General features: G+C 51.4%; 1 protein-coding gene and 1 long non-coding RNA gene across 2 annotated transcripts in view; both read right to left on the bottom strand.

Annotated features, from left to right (window-relative positions):
- PRELID2 (PRELI domain containing 2) overlaps window positions 1-23,581 on the bottom strand; it is a 93,141-nt gene that overhangs the window by 53,053 nt on the left and 16,507 nt on the right. The gene's annotated exons all lie outside the window — the stretch shown is intronic.
- On the bottom strand, window positions 17,895-21,298 carry LOC129212858 (uncharacterized). The gene is made up of 3 exons (XR_008579298.1): window positions 21,161-21,298; window positions 19,854-20,122; window positions 17,895-19,742 (listed from the first exon to the last, which is right to left on the bottom strand). It is a non-coding gene; the product is annotated as an uncharacterized LOC129212858 (long non-coding RNA).

Genomic DNA, 23,581 nt, shown 5'->3' with positions numbered 1-23,581 from the left:
GCGACCGACCGACCGCTCAGCTTCCGCTGCCGCAAGCAAACCGGCAGCTTGCAGAGAGGCCAGGGCAGTCAGCTCGGAAATACCTCGGGTCACCCAGCCAGACCGAACAGCCCTTTCTGGAAGGGAGCAGCCGGTCACAGTGGCCACCCGTAGCTCAAGAGCGCAGTGCCAGGGCTCTACCGCACTGGAAGAGTTCGGTCTGCAATAGAGGAATCGACCGATGGCCACGGAGCATCACCAGCTTTATACCTCAGAAAAGGAAAAAAGTACGTGTGTAGCAAAAGCGATTGAAAGACACTCAGATAATTAATAGTTTTTAGGGCCTTTCCTAAAGGCTAAGATAATCTTTCGGTGCTTGTTGAAATATTGCAAGTAGTTTGTACTATAACCGCACTGGGTCATGTTTAGCAATAACCGTTGCATACTCAAAACGCAGTATTTACTCAATTAATGCTGTCCCCATGACTTCCAGTTTTTTGCACCCAGGAGACCCGAGGAAAGCCATATCTGTACCAGGTTCTGAAGACGTGAAGAAATGCACATCTAAAACAGCAAACAATAACAAAAGGAACCAAGATTGGCTTCCAAGGGGGGAACGAGCCAAATTTCCACTGGGAAAATGTTAATGTGCGGGCTGCTTAATTGAAATTAAGAGATACCCTCCTGATTTTCTCCATCTAAAGAACGGGCATTTTGCCTCCAAAGCCCATATTCTGGAAGGCTGCTGACATGTTCTCAGAGGCATATCAATTTGTGCAGTGCACGTGGCATTCGGAGACGCGGCTTTTCTGTAAGCAACGTACCAAAGGCACCGACAGAGCAAAGCTCACGTACAGCTATTTGGAGGACGCAGCTTGTACTACACATTGCGGGGGGAACGATGATACGCCAAGGTCTGCGGCAGTGGGGTACACCATACACACAAAGGCTGCGCGTATACCGTATAGGAAAATGTAAGCTCTGGTTTCTTGATTTTAGTGAAAAGAAAAATAATATCCACACAGGTGCGGCAGGTTTCCACATTACATTTCGATGTGTATTTTTTTTACTTCTCTACACCAGGTCCCATCATTTGAAAAATGGGAGCAAGAGTAAAGGAGCAGAGCGAGGGAAGGAGGGAGCAGAGCCGGTCCTGCTCGCCAGCCTCGTGCCCCAGCAGGCTCTGCTGCCGCTTCACCAGCTCCTAAAGACCGAGTCAAGCTAAACCCACGACCGGGTGCTCTCGCTTCTAAAAGGCACGCACGAGCCTGGCAGTACGCTGCCGAGAGACCAGACCACGGGCTCCGAGGCAGGATAAACCCCTCACCCTGCAGAGAGGGTTGATTCTGTATCTACGTTAGAAGGAAGCTGCATCGAAAAACCATCGCAGCACGCACGAGGCAACAGTAGCATCCTGACCACCCGCAGCTCTCCAGCAATCAGGACAATTTGCAAACAAAGATACCTCCTCTCTCGCCACATGGATCCCAGGCACGGCTCCTTCCCCACGCCCCAAACCCCAGCCCACGCCTTGGCAGGAGGCGCGATGCAATCGGAGACGGGCTGCACGCCGACAGCTGCTGCGGTGCTCGCTGCCCAGCACCCCGCCTGCCACGAACGGACCGGAGCTCGAGAAATGCTGACATGTCAGGGGGATGGAGTTCGTATCAAGCTGTCCAACAAGGAAACGCCCGGCTTGCTTGAGCGATCTTCCCTCCCTGCTCAGCGTAACTGCGTGCCACAGCGCGCCAAGGGACCGTGAGCTCAGCTAACGCCTGTGCGTGCCCTAACCTGTGCACAAGAAAGTCAAACTCATGCTGCCACCATTTGCGTATTAGAGGATAAACCAACCAGCCCGTGCCCCACTTCTGAAGTGTCAGCTATGGACCACAGGGAAAAATAAATAATAAAAAAACCCCAACTCACAACCACCACGTTCTCGTGTGAATGCTGGTAGTTAAAAAAAATAATAAATTAATTCGTACTGCTAACAGCTAGGCTTTGGGGTTTTTTGGCTGCTGCTTCTGAATAAAGTCCTAGCGGGATCTGAAGAGATGCAGACAGGGATGACAAGCCCGAGCACAGCCGCAGCAGAGCTCCAGCGAGAGCTTAATGAGGCCCAGGATCCCCTGGCTTACAGCGAACTGCGGAAGGACGGACACGGTGCAGCGACAACAAATCACAAGTGCCAGAGGAAGTAAACAGGGAATTCATTGATTGCTGTTTCTTATAATACAGGAATAAGGAGGCATGAAATGAAGTGACACGTAGGAAGTTAAACTAACAGATGGAGAGCCTTTTAACACTGCACATAGACAAACTGCACAGAAGCGATAACATAAATTTATGGAAACAACGGCCATCAAAGGCTAATCAACGCAGAGAGAAATTCCAGCTCAGGAGCTCCCAGAACCACGACTTCCCAGGCCAGAAGGCGACACCGAGAGGGTCCCGCAGCCCCCGCCTCGCCCAGCCGTCCGGAGATGCCGGTGGCACGGCAGGACGGCGGCTCCAGCATCACCCCCAGCACGGTCCTGGTCCTCCCCAAGAGCCCGGAGGGAGGCGTCCGTCAGCGGCGTGGCACTTACAGACACACCACCGATACTGGGGTCAGAGCAGAAAGCAAGGATTTTAAAAATCAAATTATTCTTGCATTGTGAGAAAGAGCAGTCAGCGAGTCCCCTATCTGCTCACCCCGCGGCACGAGACGCGGATGGGGGTTTATTCATTTCTAGCGGGGCACGGACAGCCCGGAGATGGGACGAAGCTGCCCGGGACAGGGCAGCCCCTCGGACGCAGGGCAGGGGGAGCAGAGGGACAGCCCAGCTCGCAGAGGCAGCTAAGAGAGAAGGAAAACCTGATTTCACGTGTATAGATATACTCTAATTAGAACTCCATGTTCGCGGGCACAACGGACGGCACCGACCGGTTTTGTTTCATCTCCACGGGAAACGAGCGTTCCCTCTTTGCTCGGGCCGGGGCGGATGCGGCTGCGGGGATCGGCGACATCCCCAGCCTCCCGGCGCGCGTGCGGGAAAAGACGCTCCCTGCCCGTGCGCCGGCCTGGCCACGGGAAAACAGCAACGTTTACTGACGGTCTGCACCAAAACTGCTTTCCACTGGAAAATGTTACTGTATTAAAACCGCTTTTAAATAACCAGCTGACAACATTTCATTAAACACTGTCAAAAGTGTCAAAACAAGGCATTTTAGTATTAGTTTTCGATTTCCACATTTCTTATTATTTTTAATACATGACACAGATTCAGCACAGAAAGAAAACATTTTGATTGATCTTAGATTTTCAAAATTTCCCTTCAATTCAGCATTTAAATTTAATGCCAAAATACCAGGTTTCTGACCCTGTTTGAGACCCTTTTTGGAAGCGCACGTGAGCTAGAATTAACCAGAAACAGGACTTTTAATAACACCTTCTCCCTTCCCTGCTCGGTACCATCTGTCCTTGCCGCGACCTGCCCCACGCCGCAAATCCTTGCCTTGTGCGGCGTCCAGGCTGCCTCTAGACCAGCTGAGACTTGAAGGCAGGGATTATTCCCGTTTCAAAACAAACCTGCGCATGTGAGAGATCCATTAGATTTTTCACCAGTCTTAAAACCAAGAATGAAACAAACAAACAAAAAAACCCCAAAAAACCCCCCCAACCCACCAATATGTGCTGCCAGCAGCTCTCCAGACCCTGCTCCCTGAGCTATGCAGGTAGGCCACTTTGGTCACAGAGAGCCCATGAAGATTTAATTCAAGCTTTTTCTGTAATGAAGATTAATGGCTTCTTTAGTTATAGTTCTGCATTTAAAAAAAAAAAATAATCAAAGTCTTACTCTGAGAATGACCTCAAGAATTGCGCTTTTCCAGCCTGCCCTAAATTAAAGGGTCTTTTTCAAGAGACTACTTGGACGAATTAAAAGATCATTTCAAATATAAACCTTTCTTCCACATCACAAAAGCAAGGCAAAAAGAAATCATATTCTGTTCTTTCCCAGTAATTGCACAAGGGCTCAATATTAACCTGCTCAGTGAAATTCAATCATCTGATCGCCAGGTAACGCTGAACAGACCAGGTCGTTCTTTCTGGGGGACATTTTCCTGCAAGTGAAACAAAGGCGCGTCTATCCCATATGCATTCCTTGCTCACGCGCTTCGAGCTCTCGCTGAAATTGCATGCTTAATGGGATTTTGAACGATCACCCGCTACTGCTGGAAATAACCCCAGCTCACAGCCGTGCTTTGACAAAGCCTGTTCTTACAGGGGAAAGCTGTGATCACTGGGCATTAACAAGGGGTTTTATGGAAGGAAAGTGGAAAACTGAAGGCAGAAGAATTGCTATTTAATTCATGATCTTCTGGGGCCTCGGTTACAGTAATATTAAAAAGCAGAATAATCTTCCAATAAAGAAAAAAAATGTAAAAATTTCAAAGCGATAGGAATTCTTCCTGAAAGAACAAAATAAAGAGATCATTACAGTCTAAAGCAGCAACAAGTGCAGAAGAACCACAAAATGAAATAGCAAAAAAAGTCCTACTCAAAATGGCAGAATTTTCTGCTGCCTCTGGAGAAGGCAGTCCATGGCTCGCTGCCCGGCGCGGCATCCTCCCGGCCCGGCGCGGCATCCTCCCAGCCCAGCCCGGCGGGCGTCAGCTGGAACCGGCTCCACTTGAAACGGGAGCGAGCAAACGAGACGCCGTGGTGCAAAGGTGCTTCTGCGAGCAGGAGCACAGGATGCCCGCACCGGGGAACCCTCTGGTTGTCAGTCTGTCTTCAGCCGTATTATCCTGCGACCTGCTGCCGTTACCTCCGTTTGCCTCCTGTTACCGGGTATTTGCCTCTGCCTGTGCCCAAGAGACGGGGCAGGACCCCTTCTCAGTGGCAACGTCTGTTCGAGCGGAGGTCTGCCGCCTTCTCCATACAGCTCACGCCGCAGGCAGCATCGTACCGACGGGTACCAACGAAGTCGACGGTCTGCGCTGCGGGGACCAAAAATAACTATTCCAATCATACAGCCGAGGAACCAAGCGCGAAGGAGCTGGTTTTCACCGGGGGCTCAATTTATCTTTCACCCTTCACATACACAAAGAGCAGAAGAGCTGCTCTGGTCTGCGAACCCTGCGCCCTGGCACGGCCACGCGTCCGGATGCTCCGCGTGATGCTGGAGGGGGCTGGGGGGACGACCCAAAAAGTCAGCACGAAGCTCATTGACCCAGGCCACACAGCAAGAGGACGAGAAGTGGAAACGCGATTCAGAAGCTCCAATTACTCCGTCACAGGTAACAACCGCAGCAAGACGAACCCAGGAGGAGCTTTGCCTTAGCTCCGGCTCGCGGGGGCTTACGATCGCGTGAGCCTCACGGACGCGCGGTTCCCTCCTCCCGCAGGGTAAGGCCTGACAACACGTGCCAGGCGTGACCCGGAGGCTCCCGCGGTGTTGGTACTCACACGCAAAACGGGGGTGAGCAGCAAATAGCTTATCAAGAAATTCACGTGTTATTTTTTTAACCAAAGGAAGGAACCCACTGGCTAAGAACGGCTGCCTTTCCCTTCCTCCCACCAGCGTTACAGAACACCAGCAATTATAATATGTTTATGTGAGTGCCATACAGAAAATGAATTCATTTACTCGCACTGCAGGAGAGGTTTGTTGCTGTTTTCGGGGGGGGGGGGGGGGGCTTTAAGAATGAGCTATTTTGTCCTGGTTTGCTTTTAAGGTGCAATGCACCACCAACTTAAGAGCTTAGAGACTTGCTCTCAGGAAGATAATTATGGCTGCAGGTTTCATATTTACCGGTTTGCCAGCTGGGTGTTGGAGACCATGCTGGGGGGCAGCAAAAGGTAAAGCTGGGTTTGGCCTTTTTCAAACCCGTTCTTTGTTCACCTTCAGCTGATCTACAGCTCCAGCAAAACAGAAATCCCAAACGCCGCAGCACAAGCGATCTGTTGGTGACGCCTGAAAAAGACATTTCAAATCATCCAGCAAATCCCGCAGCCTTCTCCAGCTAACGAAGGCGATAGCCGCCACCGGTGACATCAGAGACCTGCGCTGCTCACGCTCCTGATCTCCCGCGTGAAAAAACAATCACGCACAAGTGCTGTCCGTTGGCATCACACCAAGACCGGCCCCATCTCTGAGCAACCAACGTCTCTGGGGTCTGGCCTCGCCTCGTTAAGCGAGAAGCGCTCCTTCTGCCCATCAATGCGATCGGAAGGAGGAAGTTCTCGAACCTCATCTGTCTGGAAAAAAAGGACCAAACAGCAACTGCCGCGTTCGGAGCACTGCCACGGTGTTAACTACTCATGTCTCGCCGCGAGCGGGGAAGGGGCGAACGCTCCTCTGTTGCGCAACTGGAAGAAGCTGAGCCGCTGGTGCTCGGGGACTCGCTCGGCGCCAAATCACAGAGCGATGGGTACGACCAAGCCCAGCGCTGGCTCATAATTACTCATGACCCTCATTTCTGCTCCTTTTTTGAGGCTGCGCCCCCCCTTGCTGAGTCCTCAGCCCAGGGCGGCTGTCCCGCTCCCCGAGCTCGATCCTTGCTCAGGAAGAGGATTTACATCCTTCCCACCAAACTCACCCTCCCAGCTGGGACTGGACACTGCTCTGCTCCTCGGAACCTCGCCCCGCTCGCTGCAGCCGGACAGCTGGGGATCCCACTGCTTCAGCAATCACCGTAAACGAAGCAGAATTTCATTACCAGGCAACTACGTTGCTTTTTTCTTGTTTGTTGTGTTTTAAACTCCAAGCGGAGAATCTCACTGCAGTAATACAATAAAAATGATAAATTCTCTTTTGATGTTTTGGGACACGGAATATCGCTACTGCGTTGACACTGGCACAAGCGATATGATCAGACGAAGTACTACTGCTTTAATTAACATGGTATTTTCCTTATGCTTTTTATAGGTAGGAAGTTAATGAACCTTGGATTACGAATGAAACACCGATGAGAAACCGGAGGCACAGCAGCCTTGGGTTACAGCAGATACCTGCCTGGCAAAGCCTTTTTCTGAGCCGTGCTTCCTTTCCCTGTACGGAACATATATCACAGCGCTCCACCAGCTGGGACGTCGGGTTTTGCTTTTTTCTTCGGCAGTCTTAGCTCGGACGGGAACGCAGCCCCAGACCTCACGGCGTTTCCAAAGCGCCAACCAGCAATGTGCGGCTGAAGCGTCGGTGCAGCGCGGGAGCGAGCCGTGCAGACCCCGAGCTCCGCGTCCTTTTGCCAGAGCCCCCCAGCAAGTCTGATTAAGGTGGGACAGAGGAACCCGCTTTAGGAAAGGGAAGAGCAACTCCTCCTTACAGTCCGCAAGGCAAAAGCCTCGTCCGGGAGGTTGATTCCCAACGAGGCAGCAGGACAGACCCCGCAGCACCAACCGGTGCCGGTGCCGGGGGGGGGCTGCACCCGTGGGCTGAACGGGGGGGGTTGTTCCAGCCCCAGTGCTGACACATGCCTACGGTTTTATTGCTGCGTGAATCTGCCACAACTGCACCACGCTCCCCATGGCAAATACACATGAGGCCGTACATAAAACCAGAGGTAAATACCAAATCCTTTTCCTTCCCCGCTTAGCCATGGCAGGTCACAGACGCAGCTTGCAGGGATGGGGCCGCACGTCCCGTCCCGTGACTGCAGGGAGAAGAGAGCAGCAGGCCGCCAGCACCCGTCATCCCCCACCGGGGACGGCTCTAAGCCTGGCTCAAACTCCGGCTCTCACGTTGGATCAGAAAGGAGGCGGCCAGCCGCTGCACCCCCAAGAACCGTGGGAGCACGAGCGTTTTGGGTCACACCCAGCTCCAGGTACCGACTTCACCCGCTCAGGACCGGCCGTCCTGGCTGCAAAACGCCTGCGAGCACCAGGAGCCCGAGCAGCAGCGAAGCAGCTGCAGCATCCCCGCTCCCACCGCAGACGTCGCCCGCTCCCCGCACGCCCGCCCGGCGCAAAACTGCAGCTCTGGGGCAGCGCCTTACCTGGATCCATAACCCGAAACGGCAAAGCAATAGAGGCTGCATCTACTGATGCTATCGAGGCGGGTAGAGCTCCTGAACCTCATGTAAATACATTATTGATTTTTTTCTTCCTCCAGATGGTGCAATTCAGAAAAATTGTTTTTAAATTATGCCTTGCAGAAACAGAGAAGTGCAGCTAATAACAGGCATATTTCAGGTGAACGCTGACCTCCTTTTCTTCCCCATCAAGCTAAAGCATCCAAAGCACTGCGAGCACTTTGTATAAATTACCTGCAGCCCATGAACTTGAACAGAAGGCACTCTAATTGGAACTACAGCACCGCAACCTCTTACCTACTGCTCGTTTATGTTTCCAGCAGGATTCAAAGATGGCTACAGAAAACAACCCAGATTAATTGCAATGTTCAGTACAATTCTTTTCCTTCCTTTTAAAGCCAAATAGCAAAGTGCACCTAGGAAAAATTAATTTGACTGATGAGCCCAACTTATTTCTGCTTTAAAATGGGCAGAGCGACTTCAGCAAACAACGGGGAAAACCAGGCAGGAGCCGCAGCCAGGTCCCGACGGCGCGGTGGGACCCGCAGGGCTCTGCTGCAGCATCCTCTCCGCCCAGAGGGTCGCTGGCCCCAAGGTGCCAAACGTGGGTTTTAATGAGCCATTAGTTAAGAGTTCTGAGTTTTGTCACCAGGAGTTGGTTTAAAACCAACAGGTGGGAAGCGCGGCGGGGCTCCGCAGAGCCCAGGCTGCTGTGCTCGGGGGGGCAGGGGATGGATGGCCTCCGCCAGAACCGCAAGCTGAAAAACGAGTAACAACTGCGTCAGCGTTTCCGCGTTGTGAAACGCTGCGGCAGCTCCTGGCCCTTCCCACCAAAGGCGATGGAAAGATCCCGGCTCCTCCAGCAGCACGTCAGAGCTCAGCGAAAGGCACAAGCCCCTTCCCCAGCCGCCCGTTGCCCCTTTGGGAAGTAAGGTGGGACGAGCAGCGCAGCCGGTATTGCTGCTTCGCTGCCGAAACCCGCTCGGGGGCACTGACTCGACCCCTGAGGATATTGAAGGAGATCGTAACAGATTTTGTGCTCAGTTCGCTTCTAAATTTTTAGGTACCTGGAAGAAATACTCATTTTTGGCCAACTGACTTTTTTCCAAAGTGCATCACTTCTATCAAAAATATTGACATTCAGCCAGAAAACGGGGACTCGGACCCTCTTTTTTTTAATCTTTATAACTGAAGTTTTCCTGGAAGACAAATGCCACCGGGGATACGGAAAACCTCAGCAGCCCGGAGAATCCGGGAAGGTTACATCAGGCAGTGACAGCTGGGCTGCGGGGAAAAACACGTACACGTCTGCGTGCACAGAAAGGGCACCTCATCCTCAGCACAGCAGTCCCCGTACCTCAAGAGTCGCCATCTGAGGTCACAGAGCAGTCCGTCCCCGTTCAGGCTCACGCTCTCATGACCGCCACAACCGAGACCCTCGCAGGGAAAACGGGTCTGAGCTTTTCCCCAAACGTTTTGCCCGGGGGAAGCCGGGGGCTGCGCTGCCTTGGTCCCAGAGCCCCCCACAACAGAGCCGCAGACTCCGTGGCCACGATGACCCCGCAGTAACAACTGTGGGGACGGGTGACCCCGCGCTAACTGTGGGGACGGATTCCATCAGCGACCACAGAGCGATCTTACAGAGGAAAACAAATCAGTTTTGTGTACGCACCTGGGTATTTGTTTTAGCCAATTTCAAACCCAGGATTCTTTACATATTGAAAGTGTGTTCCCAGAAATCCACCTCCTCTCAGAAAACCTGACCAAACGTTCCCACACCCAGCTCTCAGCAAGTCCAGGCTGGGCCACTTCAGGAAGGAGGGATGAATTTTGAAACCGCAGCTCCTTAACCAAAGCACCCTCCACGAGCATCTCTGCGTGAGCCGGCGCAGGTCTGAACTCACCCGGGGAGGCAAAGCAAAGCGAATTCACCACCCGCTGCCTTTCTCGTCAAGGCAGACAGACGCTAATGGGCCAGCCTCAGAAAAATTAAGACTTAACTTTTTGGCAGTTTTCCCAGAACTTTAAAAAAAACGCTGTAAAGTAGGTCCCTGTACCATATGGAATTTCCCAGGTATTTGCATTTTCTAGTACAAGGCCAAACACTGAGGGGGAATAATTTACGCTGTGGGTGAAAAACGGGCTCGGGGTTGTCTTAAAACACAAAACGCGGCTTCTGGCTGGCGGCGTGCTCGGGGAGCCCTCCCCGGTGCCGGAGCATCCCGCCGCCGACACGCCACCCTCGCACGCCGCGTGAGGCTCCCGGACAGCCACCCCTTCCTTCCGGCTCACCCGGGCGGCACTTCTCGGTCATTTGGGCAACGGGCTGGGACCCCGCTGGCCCGGGGCAAACCGAGGGGCCGGTACCCGGGAGCTGAGCCCCGCACAGCACTTCTGCAGCAGCGCGGCCCCCGGGAGCCCCCCGCTCGGGACGAAGGTGCCGTACCGGCAGCTCTCCGCCTGCGTGCACAGGGACACCCGGTGCGATACGGGCACTTGCCATGGCTGGTGGTTACAGCCCCAAACGATCCCCCCCAGACCTCTTCTCCGGGAGCTCTTAGCGTCTGTGGCTACGACCCTGCGGCCTTTGTTTTATGAAATAAGAGAAACTGCTAGCGGGAGTTTCTTGTAACATAATAAAGCTAAAAATTCTAAATTAAGTCAAAGACTAAAGAAAAAATTAAATAAAATCCACTTTTTTTTTTTTTAAATAGCAATTGTTAGTAATTTGCTGCTGTGCCTTTGAATACAATCACAGTAGTCTCTCCTGGTGGTTCAAACTCAGTTGGTGTAGTAGGAAGAACTTACCTGTATTTAAACACACTTCTCTGCCTGGTAGAAGAGTTTTAGTCGTGCTGGGTTGTTATTAATTACCACCCTGGATTACTTTACATTTCCTCCTGGTGAAGGGCAACTCGTGGGTCTCTGCATCGCCTGCAGAGAAAAGCAGCTGTAGCCTCGCTCTTGACAGGTAGAGGGGAATTTATGGGGCTTTCAGACCAAAATATATTACGTTTATTGTTAATGAAATTTATTCTAGTATTTTATTTATAGTGCACTGACTCAGGGCCTTGACAGCCTTTACGCAACAGTTTTTATCTGACCGGTTTTAAATATTTAAAAACTCTTTTCAAAAGCATTAAGGCAGCAAAAACTAAATAGGGGGAAGGAAAGTAAAGTTTGCTTATAAACCTCATACAGAAAGTTGGTTTAAGTCCACTTTAGCAGGAATTAGGCTATTCAGGTTTTCCCTCATCTCCAGAGTAACGCTTCCCTTTACGATACGTATTAGCAAGCACAGGCTGGGGCAGACGTGCGTTTTGGTAGAGTCAGTCTGACGTGATTTGTAACGGCTGCTAATTGCCCCCCAAAGGAAGGGTTGTAATAACGACCAGCTCCCAGGGCAGGGAGCCGGCAGCCGTCCCCGCGCCTTGGTGGGAAACACGGACTCGCACGAGGAGAACAATCTGCGTTTCGAGGCTCAGAGCCCTAACGCCACTTGTTTCTCCCACTGCTTTCCCCATCTCCAGGACAGGGAGGGGGCTCAGCCCCCCGAGGTGCGTAACCTCCACCTCCATCATCCCTCCGGCACGGACCACGCGCAGGAACAGCCCGCCGCAGAATTTGGCCATCCCTTCATTACAAAACGCCTAAGAGCAGAGACTCCTACCTGAGCCGGCGCCGGGAGCCCCGAGCACCCGGGGGGGGTGGACGAGCGGGAGCCCCCCCAGCAGCACCCTCCTGCCAGGACAGGACCAGGGCCCGGAGATCCTCGTTAGCCAGCAGCAGCCCATCAGTTAATTTAGGGGATTAAATTAGATTGGTGGGCGGGACAAGGGTGCTGCTCCCAGCAGCCATCACCCTCAGCCTAAGCACCCACCCAGCACCAAGCGGGGAGCCCCAGGGCATGGGGGGGGAGTACAAAACTCTGCCCCCTCCCCTGGGCAGGCGTGTCATGGGTAACCCCTAAACCAACTCGTCTGATGGACCGCTGCCCCTTCCCGAGCCAGCTGCGGGAGCTACAGCCACACAAATACACGCAACTCTTTTGTAAATGAGATTCATTACCGTTTGATCGATTTTCTGTGCATAAATATTTGCAGAAGCTCTTTATCTTCTTTCTCAGAGCCGCATCCTTCTCCCCAAACGCTCAGCCAGCCTGCTTTTTTTCGTATTAACCATGAAGAAAATGCTGTAGGCTTAAAAAATAAAAAACACCAAAGTGTAACGACGTGAGAAGTGTTATTAGCCCAGCACGCGCACCCGGCAGCGCCTCATTACGGGCACGCCGCGCTGTACCCGGCGAGGAGGGAAGTTGCGCATGAGATACCGCGTTACAGCTCCATTTGGCCCCAAGAAGTAAGCAGTGGGGTCATTAAACCATTCGTTTGTGTCAGGGCTTGGGCACACAGCAAGCATGAGACTCCAGAGCTGCAACACGCAGCCACATTGCTGGGAATTATGCTGGGACTAGGCAGGATTTCTGGAAAAGTGCCATTTTTAGGGGCAAAACCTGAGAACACGTAGACTCCCCCCACCCCCCAGCTTGTCCGATGCTCTGCGTGCCTAAGGACGGAGCGGAGCCATTACGCGAAGCTTCCCCAGCCTCAGCCCCTGCACGTTGCAGGCGTTCGGGGGGGCTGAGGCTGGCGCGGGGCTGCACGCCGAGCCCCGACTGCCTGTCCCCGACCTCAAAGCCCTTTTCTGTCGGCAAACAGCAAGGAAAGAAGAGCCAGCGTCCGGTCAGATGATCAAAATTGGCTTTGTGCCCCCTGTGACGTACAAGGGTGGCAGGGCGATGATTGCCTGGTACAAGGATAACGTTGCTTTTAACCAGGAAAGAGCTTAATGCCGCGTATCCGCAAGGGATGCTCCCGGCGACAGGCGAACGGCCCGGGGGGCACCCCGGCCAGAGACCCATGCTCCGGCACCCGCGGGCATCCTGCCGCTCACGATCGTTACGGATAGTGTAAGGAGCCCAAATAAAACACCCCAAAGTTACATAAAGATACAGATCAGGAAGGGTGTTTGTTCAGCTTTAAAAAGAAATAACAACATGAAAAAGCCTTTTCTATAAAAGCACATTTTGTTCAATGTCCTGCTTTTGTAAGACTACGCCACAACAGAACTGAGTCATCTCGTGGCATTATACCACCATTTGATCTAATTTTCCTAATACTCCCCCCCATCTGTTCCATCCCCGCAGGACAAATTCCCACTCTGAGAGTGAAGGACAGAAAGAAATGCAATAGGCACAGATTATTGTATTTTAGTCTTAAACTTCATCTCGTTATTCAAATGCAGCAGCCAGCAAAAGGATGAAATAGCCGGGAAAAAGGTGCCACGGTGGGATGGCTGGGCTCAGGGAGGAACCAGCAGCAGGTCGGGATCCACGGCAGCCCCGTGCAGGGGCAGGGGATGCCCAGGGAGCTCGGCCGTCCCCAGCACGGGGGTCCTGCCGTGGGACCCGGCACCGCCGCAGCCACGGCCACTCCAGTTGGGTCGGGCAGCAGGATCGTTCCGGAGGCGCTTTGCAGCTGGGAGATGAACCGCTGCTGCGTTACTGACCGGTGACTTGCTGGTTTGGTGCCGAGGGGGGACGCGAGCTGGGCGGCCACGGTCCCCACGGGGACGCGTCCCCAGCCCGGCTGGTGTCGGCACTTCGGATGGGGCTGCAGACCAGGGAGAGCTCGCGGAGAGGCTGGAAATATTCAGAAAAAGAAAAGACGGCCGGTACTCAAGGCATCTGACGACGGTGAGCCCTCCAGGCCGCTACAAAGGTCTAACAGGAGGCGAGAGCTGCGAGTGAAGGTAAAGCGCTTCCAGCAGCCAGGGGACAGGAGCAGCTGGGTGAGCGGGGTGCCGTCCTCCCCTCCAGCCACTTTAAATCGAGCGTTTTTCTGAAGCGTGCTCTCAGCCCAGCCTGGCCTTGCAGCAGGAACTCGCCCAGGGAGGTGCCCAGCCCGCGGTACCGCGAGGGTCCGACCCGATGCCCCCGCGCGCTCTGCTCCCTCGGCCACGGCAGCTGCAAAGCCCGGAGCGGGGGACAACTGAAATGCATTTTTCAGGACTTTGAAAATGAGATCTTTGCCTTTTCTTCCCCCCCCAAATACACATATCGTGGGCCTGGCGCCCATCGCTTCCTTGCACTCGCACTGCTCTGGCTACTCTACCTTCAATACCCGGGTTTGGTTTTCCTCCTGCTAACGAAGCCAACGCTCCCTGGATCGCCAGGTCCCTCCTGGGCCCCCGCCATCGGCCACGGCACGGCCGCACGGCACAGAGCTGCCGAGGCGGAGGGATGGACGGTGACGCCGCGCTGGGAGGTACCAGCCCAGACAACTCACTTTGCTCGTGCTCTGCAGCAATATTTACTCCTCTGTCCGTAGGAATCCATTTGGTTCTCATCTCGTCACGGAGCACAACCAGCACCATCCTTCCAACTGTCCGGGCTCCTGGAGACCCAGCAGTGAAGCCAGGACACGCGGGTTAAGCGTCCCTGCCACCGAAGCAGGGGAATAGATTTGTCCTGTCTATTCTCTTTAATTTTTGAAGCAAACAATTCATCCCCGCTGCTGTGCCAGTCACCTTGGGCTGTCTATTAAATTCCCAGTAACCTGAGGGAGGGCTGCAAAGGCGGCAGCAGGCTTTTCTGCCGCCCGCGGCATTACTCAGCTCCACGTGTCACACGCTCACCCGAACGGCCAAGGATCACCCTCCGCCTCGGAGGTTAAAAGCTTTTCCATTAGCAACTTTGTTGGATGCATTTTGTAAAAAAGATAAAGCACTATAAGAAAATAAAAGCCTTGTCATTTACCTCTGCAGATAATTCAGGGCTGATAATGAGAACGAATCAATCAAGGCAGAGCAATTGGATTGCAAGGTCTTTCCGAGCGGTATCAATGGGAAAAGCATATAAATCCCTGGCACTTTAACAGCCTCTCTGCATCGTTTGCACAAGACCGAGACTGCCAAAGGGAGTCCAGTCTACTCCTCTGGTTGGAGACTCGCTGGTGTTTAAAACAAACGAGAGCTGAAGCAAAAGTAAGTGCAAAATAGGTGTGAGGGAATTCTACAGAGAAATCGGAGGATACGCCACCAAAACAGAACATTTGTGCTCAGAGACCAGGTCCACGCACCGCAGGCACGCCGCCTTCTAACGCGTGTGAGGACAGCTGCCCAGCTCGGATCCGAGCGAGAGGGACTTGGGCGGGAGCTGAGAACGGGGACAGTGCAGGCGCTGAGAGCTCTGTGGGGCTGGGAGCCTGAAAGCACGAGGGCAGCCTCGCTGCATCCCGCGGGTGCCAAGGGGCGAGGGGCTGCCACGGCCGCACGTCCTCCAGCCCCAGCAGCGGGCAGAGCCCCGTCCCAGGGTTTGGCTGGTAACAGAACCCCAAAACTAAAGCTCTGCAGCTTTACAGATGCTCTCGAGCGTCTGCTCCCCAACCAAGGAACTGTCACCCTGGGAGGGGGAGCAGGAGGAGGAGGACGTGGGGGTGCTCTGCAGGCTCCTGGCAGCCCAGCAGCACCCGGCGGGTTCCCACGTGCCGCCCTCCGGCACTGAAAGCCAACCCATGTTCCTAGAAATCCAGCTGGAGCCTTTGGGTACATAAACACTCCTTCAAACCCGCCCTTACGAAGCAAGTGTGGATGGAGACTCCCAAGCGAGGAAGGCGATTCCTCCTGCCCCCCGCGCAGGGCACCCCGGAGCACCCCGGCTCACGGCAGCAGGCACATGGGGTGATCCATGGTGAGAGCGGCAGCTCCACGCCTGGAAACGTGCCGGTGCTTTGAAGAACAAAACATTTGATTCCCGCACAAAGCAGAGCCAGTCCCTGACATTTGGAACAATTTCTATTTCACACAAGTGGCGTCTGGCGGTTTTAAAAAAAAAAAAAAAAAAAAAAATCAGTGGAAATGTACTGTCTCTTCCCCCAATGACAGTGTTAGTGACCTAAGATTACAGTGATGTCCCTTCAAATGTCAGAAACATTTACAACACTTTCTGTTTACAAGGCAACAGCAAATGTGACGGTTTTTTCAACGCTCTGCTCTGAACCGCGTCCTGCCTCCCGATGGCAACGTCCCTGCCACGAGCCTTTCCTAATTGATCGTGGGAGCAAATGAAATTATTTTCTCTTTGAAAGGATCCAATCACAGGCATTCTTTATTTCCTTTGAAAATATAATGGCACATTTTTTAGAAGGAAAATACTGTCCACCGCGTATTCAGCACTTTTAAAACTTGATATCTAAAGAGGACGAAATACCATTGCCAGTCCGCCCAGCCCGTTTATCTGGGCACTCTGTTTCTTCAGCTAACGCAAACTAACGCATAACAGCATCAGATGGATTTAGAGTGTTCTGCCTCTAATTGGCCTCTTGTCTGCGCCTGGCTCTTGCTTGCCGGCCTTGGCTGGGTTAGGCTCTCGGCCAAACCAGGTTTCCAGCTGGTAGCTAAGGTGAGCGGTTTATTCACTGAAAAAACCCACAACAAAGCTTCAGTCAAAGTCAAGAAAAAGATTTTGACTGCATAAACAGCCTCGAGGCAAGCTCCCAAGAAACAGCAAATGAGCGGAAAATTAAAAAGCCCCAAACCCAGGGGTGTGACTGCAGGTGACCACCCCCGCAGGCATCCCGGAGCAGCCGGACCGAGCCGAGCAGCCGGGAGATGCACTGGGCGCCCGCAGCCCCACGCTCGGGGGCACAGGGGGGTCCGACCCACGCTCGGCAGCCTCCGGAGCACGGGGGCTCCTCTGTCCCCACCCTCAGGGAAAGGGACTGTGCAATGTGGAGCGGGGGGCTCTGCCGTCTCTGCCAGCCCCAGCTGGGTGCTGGGTGTCGCGGCTGGGCAGGCTGCGAGTTTTACCCCAGGGTCCTTTCCCCGCGGGGCGAGCGCGCGTCCAGCTGCAAAGGTAACTAGAAAGGCAGCTTTCCCCAGGCCCCGTTATCGCTCCAAACGAGGCAGCTGATTAATATTAAAGCAGATAAGTGCTCTAAATCTTGCCACTCTTACTGAAATGTTTGTGCCGTTAGTGGGACAAACATGAAGCAGCATTCACAAAACAAGAAATTAACACAGCAAAAAATAACACGTGCCTGAAAGCTGGGAACAAAGAGTTTTAAAACGATGGGTTTGGATCACAGCAAAACTACCAGGACTTTCATTCGTTCGTGTACTCGGAGGTGCCGGCTGGTCAGGATGGAAGCGAGCGGCAGGCTGGGCAGGGCAGGCTCCCAGCTGTGTTTGAACAGCGGCAGCACCGGCAGGCGGGCGCTCGGCAGCTCCCAGCCCCGTGTCCTGCTGTCACCCTGTCGCACAGCACCGCAGCCATGACGGGTCCCTGTCCTGGGCTGGTTCCTCCCTCCCGGCCAGGGTTCACACGGGCTCACACCAGGGCCAGGCGATTCACAGACTCACGGAATTGTCGTGGTTGGAAAAGACCTTTACGGCCACCGAGTCCAACCGCTAACCCAGCACTGCCAAGCCCACCACTAAACCATGTCCCCGTGCACGTCTACACATCTTCTCAATCCCTCCAGGGATGGTGACTCCACCACTTCCCTGGGCAGCCTGTTCCAGGGATTGACAACCCTTTGGGTGAAGAAATTGTCCCTAATACCCAATCTGTTCCACCGCTCTGCCCATACTCCCTGGCCTCACAACAAGCACCTTGGTCCCAGGTAAAATCTTAACTTTCCTGTTTCTGGCACCTGCTTTTGGGGGTGGGGAGGACACAGATGCTTCCTATCCTAATTCCAAAATCCAGAGTGACGCAAGAATAAAAACGTCAGTCCTAAAATTGTACACAGCATTTCAAATGGAAGCAATTTGATAATTTCCTCGGGCACACAAAGCAGCAACTCAATAAAAATAAATATGCTAATGAATGTATTTAGTCTTGGCCATTACATTTCATAAATATTTACTGTTCAGCATTCAGAGTCCAAATTCACAAGAACCAGTTCACAACCAAACTAAGAAAGATGAAGGAAAGTATTTCATTCCACTGTGCCAAGACAAAGCACGGTCATTTCCCCAGGACCGTGCCATGGTTCTTCATCACAAGGCACGGCCCAGCGTCCCCAAACCCACAGCACCAGCCACGGAACCAAAGGTTCGTGCATTCACGCTACCGGGGAGCTGGCACGTGGCCACAGCCTGTGGCTGGGCTGTTTGGTAGAACGTTCATTCAGCTTCAGAACAGGGTAGCCGAGACCAGGAAGAGTGAAATCAGCAGGACCACAACCCTCAGGCATAGCATAAGGAAGAGTCCGCCAAGAGTTTACATCACACTTGAGAAAATATAACACAACTCATCATGAAAAATGCAAAGCCGATCATTTTGCTTTAGGGCAATCAAATAACTGGTTCAAATCTCCACAAAAAAACAAACACTGGCTTTAATGGGGCTATTTGTGAAATGTGGTACTACCCTAACCCAGTGCAGGGCAGCAAAGATAGTTTGTGCATATCTGAACTTTAAATGAAAAGTTTAAAATAAAACTCTCTTGATGTGCTGTGTGGAACAAAAGGAGGAAAGAGGATGAGACACTCTTTGTTGGGAACTTTACTTGCCCCTTCCAATTCCCCTCTAAGTTTCTTCTTCTATTCAGAAGAGGAGAAATACTTTCTGAAAGAATCCAAATATATGCAAAACTTGTATCGAGGCATGTCTTTACAGCTGAAAACACTCATGCTGGCAGGGCTATAACAACCAAACATTTCCCACACAGCAATCGGAACTGAAGTAATGAGTGACTCGAGCAGGGCACAGTGACAGAGCTGAGCTCCACCTCTGTAGGACGAAGCCTCCCCAAGACGGACACAGGGGCTGCGCTGGCACCTCCCCAGACGGGTCACAGAGCGCTGGCTGACAGGCAAGGGCGTCTTCACCGCAGCAAGGGCTGTTTCCGTTGTGCTGCGCTGTGTTCCCTTACCGAGTTCTCAGTCTCTAGAGCTTCCAGCACCAATTCACAGGAAGATGCTGTTTCCAGGCTTACACTTGTTCCTCCCTGATTTTCATGATCAACATTTCCTTAGGTAGTACAATTCCTTAATCTTTTTTAAGAGATTTGCAGTCTGTGGTCTTCTTCTCTTCCACCTGTGCATATTAAATGTTCTTTCCCCAATAGAATTGTACCAGTAAAGTTCAGACAACAGCCATGGAATTCCGATGGCGATGAAGATATGTGGTTCCAAGGAAACTCTAAGCGAATACATTTTCTCCTGCAAAAGAGAAAATTGGTTTTAGAAGAACATTTATTAGGAGGTAATCAATAGCCATTTGCTCTTGTTCTGAAGCTAATTTAAGAGCTGACCAAATCTTCCCTCCACAGATGACCCCTGAAGATACTTCTTCTGAGTAAAAATCCTTAGATAGAACCAACATGTAATTTTACTAGGACTACCCCACTCATGATGTATTAACAGAGAGATGAAAATGAAATACAGGACACAGAAGTTGTCTTAATCAACATACTATGCAGAAATTCTGGAATAGTATTAAGCCTAATGCTGCAGTAGATCATCATTTTTCTTGAAAACTCCACAAAAGTTGTCTGCTATTTATAATGGACAAAACCACACATTGATTTGTGGAACTACAAGGAGCACAACATGCAATAGGTATCACAAACTCTGAACAATTTTTCTTATCTATAGATGGATGTTGCACTTACAGCTGCTCATTAAGAGCACGATCACCCACACTGCTCCTGAAGAAGTGTCTCCATTATTTTAATACCCTGGAAAAAAAGCACAAATAAAATACCAGTTTTACGCACAACTGAAGTATTTCATACATTAGAAAGGGTACCCCACAACGTCCCGGTAAAGCCTTAACAGAAAATACTCACATTTTACGGTCCCGCCTAACTCAGGGCAGCTCTCCCCACTGCCCGGGAGGCACAAGTAGCGCTTACGGCACAGGGCCGAACCCGGAGGGGACAGAGGACCCTTAGCAGCTTGCAAGCTCTTCCAGGTCAAGGCTGCACGAAGCCAGGGCACTTGATCAGGTCACGCTGAGCTTCTTGCAGCGGGGCAGCCAGCTGAAAACTGGGGGAAGCTCTCGACCAAGTGCTCTTCCCATGTCAGGGCTACGGGTGCTCCACAGCCAGATTCTTCTCTACTTTGAAAGGAATTTAAGTTCAAGATTCAGTACAAAGTGAGAGAAAAGTGTCATATTTAGTGAAAAGCAAAACCCACTCACTTTAGATAAGAAAACTTAAGCCATCCCTTCCTCCTCCCCTTTTTGGCTCTGCCTGTGCACTGAAATTGTAGTAATCTGCCAACCCTGCCTCTCATGCTTGGTCAGCTCTTGTGCACTGAAGCAAGCCTGGAGCTTTGCTGTAACTTGTGTGGGACCAAGGCTTACCCCAGTATGCTCTCTGTTTGTCAAGATAAAAGAAAAAGATTTCTCAGTTTGAGCCACTGTGAGAGGAGGAAAAAAACCCACCCCAATTAACTTTAACAAATAGATCAAGAGAATTTCTTTTCACATCCCTCCAAAAAATTGGACAAGATATTTTATATCTATGAAAACCAGTTCATCTTCCATGCCTATTCTTTGTAGAAGGCAATAAGCTGACTACCTTAGTCTATCAGTCTAAACTAGACATGCCACTGTTTACAGAATAAAGCACTAATTGACATAAGTGAAGACTCAGAAGTTTGCCTAGGGAATTTAAAAATGTTACTTATTGAATCAATTATGTTCACAGTGTGACAACTGCTTTTTCTTTTATTTCTCCTCATAGCACTGCAGACTTTCAGGCAAAATGGTGTTGAGGAAGAAAAGGGGAATGAGCAGGGACTCCATTAAGTGAATAAAATACGAAAGGGCAGGTACAAGTCATTACCCAGTATCTTTTCAGCAAGGAACAACTAAATCAAAACCTAATCAATATATTTCTTTCAACTAAAGTTCAAACACTTAAATCTCAGCCCCAGGAGATCAGGCTTAAAGGAGCTAAATTTACACTGCTCAGAGTGCAACGATGCACTTGAAATGCAGAACAAACACTGCCTACCCATTAAACTCTGCACCTCTACAGCTGCCGTTTAAAAGCTTTGCTGACGGACAAGCCATAGTGTTCTTTTGCAAAGGTGGAGCTACTCCGCTACTGTAAGAAGCTATCCTGCCTAAGCGTCCGCGCTCTCCTACCCTTGTCGGTGTAATACCCCAACGCACGCCAACGGATGGGAGCCCCGCAGACTCCCAGCTCAGGAACAGCTATGGGTGACCTGTCGGGTCCCCGGCTCAGGAACGGCGGCGGTGCCCCGTGTAGCGCAGCCCGTGCACTGAAGCCTCCGAGGACACGCTGCCCCAGCGGCGGGGCGGCAGGGTCAGGAGGAAACGCCACGTGGCAGCCTGAGCGGTTTCCAGCACCGCAGGCTTGTTGAGCAGCCCATGGCTGTAGCAGGAATACCAGACCGGCTCCCAGCTGATAGGGACAGAGAGAACACACCGCGTCTGCAACGCGCTCCACATCTTTACCGAACGCTGTACATTTTAAATAAGAGGTTAGGTGATGTACGGGAAAAGTATAACTGCCCTGTTTGAATGTGATGAAGGCAGTGCATATTACAGTGCACACCGCATTCCCGTTGCCAGGACAAAAGCAGGGCAGCATTTTAACAGAATAGCGGAAAATTTTATGCTGTCTCTGAAAAGAGCAGCTAATACCTTTCATTCCTCTCGTAACCATGACAAAACATGTTTCAGTTAAATATTTGTTATTTGAGCTCAGCTCCATCCTTTAACAAGCACTACATCACAGCCTTTAATTTCCATCTCCTTATATATTCGAGTCAAGCAAAAGGAATCTAAAAAGGAAACCAAGAAGTGAAAACGACAGAAATGTTACAATGTTTAAGAGTCAATGGATAAAACATCTACCAATGTAACAAAATTTCTTGCTACAAATGCTCCTTTATTGCATGGCCTCTTTGTCAACTGTACCGCTTCACCCTGGCAGGGACCATCATAACTTAGACATGTACAAACTAATTAGGCCACTTTTTAAACAAATTTTAAAAACACACACCCCCAAGGCTGACTTCAGGGGCCACCACCACCCCTCCCCACAGGAAACCTCTCCCAGACTGTGCGTGCAGAGCCGGAGCATCCTTTCCCCTCTGCGAAGGGAGCCAGGCTCTTGCCAACAGACCCAGGACGGGCTGTTCTGGTAGCTGGGATTTACCAGCATATCTGCTCGGCCTTTTGAATTATTCAGGAGGAAAGTATTATTGGCCATAATGTGGGTGCACATCATTCATTGATATCTTTGCTGAACAGGTAAGGAAAAATAGTCATAAATGCTGTAATTTCTACCCAAATGCACTATGACTTCTACAAACAAAAGCAGGGCAGGAGAACTTTATCTCCTATAATTTTGTTCAGAGTTGGAATAAAATAAGAGAAATGTGACAAATACGAGGAGCCATAAAACGCCACTGTCATTCTGTTAGATATTAAAAAAACCCTACCCACAGAACAGGCTCATCTCTCAGTTACAAAATAATGATTAAAAAGAGCTGTGCCTTTGGCGGCCATGAATAGTTTCATGAATAGTAACTTCTCCCTCTCTTTCTATACAATAGACATTTAATATTGACTGTGTGAACACATGAGCTTTGTTGTAGTTACTCACAAAATCTAATATCCATACAGTATCTTCCTGCTCTCCATGTAGCTCATCCCCTGTCCTCCATCTCCTCTGCCCCCTCCCACCGTCTCCTTCCTCCCTTGTCTCTCCACGCAGGGGGATGGAGAAGCGGGCTGCTGCCAGGACCGAGGAGATCCAGCAGGAATCGCGCTCTGGCTTTGACAGTAACGCCCTTACGTACTCCCACCAGTCCCACCAGGTGCCAGAAAAGCCGTGCCCGTTTGGTCAGGCCATGAGGAAGGATGCACATCAGGTACAGGAAGGTTAAGAAGTAAAGGGAAGCTCAGAGAATGTTTATCAAGCATTGTCACTCACGCAACATATGTTTTAAAACTTTAAATGCCATCCATGTATGGCCGTTTATTACATTTGGGTAAGATGTACCTCAAAACCACCCTATGGCCAAGCCCCAGAAGGATCCTGCTCTAACAGCGCAGAAGCCCTGATGTGCAGATGCAGCTCCTGCCTCAGGGCGACGGAGGTTTTGGAGGCAGGGGGAAACCAGGCGAGACGGTACGTTTATACCAGAGCTGGTGCGCTGTATTTTTCTTTTTCACAGATCTGCAGATATAGCCAAAATTGCAAAAGGATTCCTAATGCAGCACTGTAGAGACACTGTGAGCCAGTTTGTTTTATCTGCTAGCTCTGTGCTGCTGTAATCCAGCAAGGCGCGTTCCAGCACTCCCGGTCACTGCTTGCACTAGCACAGCTGTCTCCTTTTGTCTCTTTTTTCTGTTAAAGCCACAACAAAAAGATCCTATTGTTATCAAGAATAAGCAAATGGATAAATGGCCATGCCCTTTGAAACATGTTTCCATCTACAGCTCTTGGGGCACAAATTCCAAAATCAGCTTCTGAAGCACAAACGAGAGGTCGGGGCCATCGGCCCCTGTGCCAGCGGAGAGGAGAGGGTCCGA

This window comes from Grus americana, chromosome 14 (assembly GCF_028858705.1).
Source record: "Grus americana isolate bGruAme1 chromosome 14, bGruAme1.mat, whole genome shotgun sequence".
NCBI classification, from domain to species: Eukaryota; Metazoa; Chordata; class Aves; order Gruiformes; family Gruidae; genus Grus; species Grus americana.
The sequence above is the reverse complement of the archived record's forward strand: the minus strand, read 5'-3'. Positions and strand labels throughout refer to the sequence as shown.